The sequence below is a fragment of the Pundamilia nyererei genome, unplaced genomic scaffold (genome assembly GCF_000239375.1).
Source record: "Pundamilia nyererei isolate P.nyererei 1_Seehausen unplaced genomic scaffold, PunNye1.0 scaffold00217, whole genome shotgun sequence".
NCBI classification, from domain to species: domain Eukaryota; kingdom Metazoa; phylum Chordata; class Actinopteri; order Cichliformes; family Cichlidae; genus Pundamilia; species Pundamilia nyererei.
In genome coordinates, this window is record NW_005187618.1 from 979,865 (window position 1) to 985,457 (window position 5,593).

Consider the following 5,593-nt stretch of genomic DNA (forward strand, 5'->3'; position numbering starts at 1 on the left):
TCTCTGCCCCCAGAAATAAGAAATATTGGTTCTCTCCCCCAGTTTAAATCCCAACTCAAAACTCATCTGTTCAAATCTGCATATTCACTGTGAATCCACTGTTTGTTAATTTTATCTTGTGCTTTTGTTTTATTGTTCTTATTCTGCCATTATTTTACTAAGTGTTTTATCCTATTGTAAAGTGTCCTTGGGTGACTTGAAAGGCGCTCATGAATAAAATTTCTTATTATTATTATTATTGTTATTATTATTATTATTATTATTATTATTATAATTGTCAGAATATTTCATTTCCTTTGTGTGTATATTAAACCATTTAAAAAAACTTTGCATTAATTCATTTTTAATTTGCCTATATGAGTTAATTTGTATCACATTTGCTACATTCAGCTTTTTTGTTTTGTTAGTTTCTTAAAAATGTGTTGTGCAATTTTTTTTCTGTTTTTTCGGGGTGTGGGAGGATCAATCAAACTTGGTACTAACATGATGGCATAACAGGGTAACTGGTCTAACCTGGTTAACTGCTCTAATATCTGCACAGAGGCCTGAGCGTCTGAGCCACTGTGCTGTATATGTATTATTTCTATTGCTCAGCAACAGAAATAACATGCGTTGTTTCTTGTTTCTGATAAGTAGGTAAAATTCGTTGTTTTTTTTCTATAGTCTATTCGTTTCAACTTCATTTTAACTTTGTCAGCACAGTGTTTTTGCTATTTGTGGGTAAATCCCATGCCAGCTGTAGCAGCTAGAGGGCAGAAGGGCAGTGTCATCTAAGCTGATGCTTACAAAGCTCTGAGGACCTTTACTGAGGTACTAATACTTTTGTGTTTCTCAACTGCGTATTCAGGTGACTTTGACTTTTGAAGAGCACCTAGTCTACCAATGAGAAGGCTGGTGGAATGATCCCTGAGCCCTTTAGTCTGCATGAAGTGATCCTGGGAAACATGGAAGCCTTCATTTTCTAACATCCACGTCTTTTATCCTGTGCAAGACGCACATGCAACATTACAGTCAAATTTATTAAATGTGTGCACTTGGCTATTATGTATACCATCAGTATACTGCCTTTCCCCATATCTGTGTACAAGGATATATACTGACCTCCAGCTGAACTAGAGAAACTAGGGAAAAAACACATTTGGACATGTTATGAAAAAATACCAACAGCCTGCAAGAGACAGAAGAAAGCGAGTGGAGGACAAGGAGCACGGTCCTCCACTTGCTTGCTGGGTATGAGAAACTCACTGCAATGAGAAAAAAAAAGAACAAAATGCAAATACTCCATCATCCACGGGACAGTGCCAAGAAACTGGACTGTAAGTGGTGACACCCAGCAGTGATAGAAGTCACCGTTAATGAAAGATACAGTGACATAACGAATATTGGAATATGTTTAAATTAACAAGCTATGGCCTACATTTTCCCATTTTAATGTTTTCTTGAAATGTAATTTATTTATCTGTTTATTTCATTTTTTAATTGTGATTATGAGCATTTTGCAGCCTATGGTAGTTTGGAAAACTGTAAATAATGACCTTCGGTTTAAAGATTTCTGCGTGCTCAACTACAGCCATCTAGTGGCTACTTGAGATAGTGTAAATATTTGAACCCAGACTGCCATATTTCATTTTGAAAGCCCTCATCCTTTCAAAACTGTGCTTTCATTTAGACTCTTGAGATTCACTGTGCACAGTGATCACCACAGTCAGTCTACAGACTTTGTGAAATGGCTTTAAAGTGAAGCATAACACATTTTCTGTCCAGTTTTTAGTCTATATTTTTTAATGAGTGGAACAACCTTAAATAAGATTAGACAAGATATATCTTATTTAAGATATTATCTAAGATTGTACAGTTCTTTACAAAGAATAAATATTTAACAACTGTTAAAAGGAAGGTGGTTGTAGTGAATTGGGGTTTGCAGAAGCTCTTTTCACCATTACAAAACAATGCAATACAACTGTGAGGCAACAGTTGTTGTGAACCGTCATCATATAAACTGAACCGAACTGCTGGCCATCGTCTTCAACGCAACAGTAGTTTTTATCACCACTTAGCTACCTTTCAAAAACAGCCCAGCAAGCTTTAAACACAACACTGCTGTTGATTCTGTTCTTCTGGACGTAGCGTTTTCAGAGGGAGAAACGTTTCATCACTCATCTAAGGGGCTTCTTCAGTCTCAGCTGACTGCAGGCTTCCCCAACCTTACAAGCAGTACATTTGCACAATGACTGAAACCAGCCCACTGAAGGAACAATGGGCTGTGAGGTCAGTTTTATAATCATTGATATGCAAATTCTCATGACCACTGATCAACAGCCACTGATCAAAGCTCATTAATTACTGACATGCAATGAGCAATGTCAGTATTTATAATCTCTTCTTTGCTTGTTAGCTTGCTTTTAACTTCGCTAAACAGCTACCCGATGATTCAAAAGAGTTTTTAAAAATCAAAACTGAGTTATTAAGTGTATGGTCATTCTGTGCTCTTTCTTCTGTCTGTACCTCCACCAGGGGTCTGATACCTGACACAGAGCCCAATCCTAACAGCTCTTATAGTTGTCAGTATGAGGCTGCTGTCACCAGTTTCCTCTGTGGTTTGTTTTTATGCAGTGTTGAAGCATCTAACTGGTTGCAGGAGGGACAAAATGGGCTCTGATTGTTACTGGCCTGCCGTCCACTGAGGGCTTCATCACAGCGACTCTGTTTTTGCATTCTAAGGCACTGTTTGGTCTGCTTTGTTAGAAATAAGCACAACCATTTCCGCCCCTGAATGTGACTCATGATTTTTATTTTGTCCAGGTAAAGGCAGAGAGTATGACTGTGCATGAAGTCTGTTTTCACAATCTGGAGGCAGTTCTTTCTCAGAATCATATAAACATTTCAAACTGTTTTTATTGATGTGACTGTCTGAGTTTGATGCTGTGTGGTGCATTCGAGTGCAGTGTTAACAGAATATATATTTATATATTAAGATATGTGTATCATGGTAATAAACATTTACACAATTGACATTTTTATCTATGTTATTTACAAAATCAGACTGAGTAAAGAATGGCCAGCAGCACAATTCTGTACTTTTCTTTTTTGCCAAGTGAGCGTCTTATTGATGCTTTATTAGGAGCAGGACCACCAGGTTTGTACACAATGTTAAACAGGTATCACAAGCAAGTTTTCAGTTGTTAAGGGGTGAGATATACACATCAGACAGCAAATGAATGGTCAGTTCTTAAAGATGATGTGTTGAAAACAGAAACAATGAGCCGATCTGTGAGGGCTACATGAGCGATTCAGAGCACAGCAGCAGGTTATACAGAATGCTCGCAGAATACAGAGGCGATGAGCTGCAAACCGCTAAAACAAATTGTGGTGATCCCATCTGCCCAACCATCTTCTTATTTGTAATTTCTTTAAGTAGTCTTCAGGAATAATTCCCCTGGAGAACTTAAAGATCGTCTTTGGATGGTGGCTGACTTTTATTCTACTCTCTGTCAAGATGATCCCACACTGCCTCAGTAAGGTTGAGGCTCCAGGGAAGGCCAATCCATGACTGATGATGACCTTAAGAATGTCTTCTGGAAAGCCAAACTTTCACTGAGACCATTTCTGATGAGGCTTCCCTGAACAGTAGGTGGTTCAACCGAAGGGCCAGATACATGTTTTGGGTCTTTGCTGGATTTTTTCCACAGCTTTTGCTGTTCCAAAAACATCTTGCTTTTAAAGATCAGCTCTATAAATTCTCTCTGTTCTTGTTTTGTTTATGTATAAACAAATATTTGTTTATTCTAGTCATGCTATTTAAAGCTTTTACATTACATGTGGTGTGTGTGTGTGGGGGGGGGGTATAATTAAAGGACAGTGCAAATAAAAATTTGTAATGTATGGATGTATACAACACCTAGAACACACAAATTCAAAAATACACAGATACAAAAATCATATCTTATTGTGGTGTGTATGTGTGTGAGAGAGAAACAGAAAGAGTGTGAGTGTGTGTCTTTGTAATGAAATTCACTTAAAAATGTCAGGAGACAGACACTAAGATTAGGCTTAAAACTTTCCTTTTTGCTAAAGCACAGTTAGGGCTGGATCAGGTGACCCTGAATCCTCCCTTAGTTTTGCTGCAATAGCTGTAGACTGCTGGGAATTCCCATGATGCATTGAGTATTTGTTCTTCAGTTACCTTTCTCACTCACTATGTGTTAATAGACCTCTGCACTGAATCATATTTGTTATTAATCTCTGTCTCTCTTCCACAGCATGTCTTTATCCTGTCTTCCTTCTCTTCCCCGCCCCTCCCTGAGCCTGGTTCTGCTGGAGGTTTTCTTCCTGTTAAAAGGGAGTTTTTCCTTCCCACTGTCACCAAAGTGCTTGCTCATAGAGGGTCATATGATTATTGGGTTTTTCCTCTGTATGTTATTGTAGGGTCTACCTTACAATATAAAGCGACTTGAGGTGACTATTGTTGTGTTTGGCGCTGTATAAATAAAACTGAAGTGAATTGAACCTGCAGAGGCATAAAAGGACCCCAGCAGATTCAGACCACCAACCTTATAGCTATAATGTGACAGTGCTAACCGGTGCTGTTCACCTCATCTGTGGAAATGCTCTAGACAACAGTTACTTTCATTCAACACAATATCAGGCACGAGCAGTATTTCTTGTTGCATGTTCAGTATGTGCTTTGGGAGTGAGAATATGTTGGTGATTCAGAATGAATGTTTGAGCTTTTTAAAAAAAAATTGGTTTTTCAATACAACAGAGAAGTCACATAAATCACTGTATTTGATTTTCATTTTATTTTTTTCCAAGTGATACATCTACATAAAAGATTTCATGGCCTCGCATGACAAATACGGTACAGCTTTTTTAATCCCCCCCCCTTTCCCCCCCCTTTTTTTTACAGCTATTATAAGATCTGATATGATGAACAACATTTTTTTTAACATTCTGCAAGATATGTATAGGACCTAACAGGAGGTCAGTATACTGTATGCCTCACCCAATAAAGCCTTACCTTTAAAATAAATGTCAACATCACAGTTCTGAATGTAAACCAATAAAACAAAACAAAAAACAAACACTTTCGGAAGCCTTCCCAGAAACTACAGAACATAATGGCAAACAACAATATTTTGGAAAATTTAAGGATATAAAGAAACGTCATCTTTAATCACGTGAGACTCAAAAGCCTCCTGACTGGACTCTGTTCACCATCCACACAAGCACACTCACACAGATCAGAGTTTGACATGTGTGGCCAAGGTGGCATGGCACATGAACGCAAATGGCTCGTGCTTTTTTTTTCCTTCCAAAAAATAAAAGCAAAAAGCGGTGTGTGGGGGGGTTAAACTCGCGACAGAATAGCAAATCTTAAAGCTTATGTCTCCGTTCCATGAGTGACAGAAAGACAACTGAATTACAGTCAGGTGTGTCGAAGCACCAGTAGAGTCAGATCAGTGTGTCCTAGAAAAAGCAGGTCTTAAAGGGTTGGGAGTGCCGGCGAGAAGTGGAGATGTTCAGACCAGAGCGGAGCTGGATTGCTGAACACTTCAGAGAGGGAGGGGGAGAGAGAGAGAGAGAGAGGGAGAGA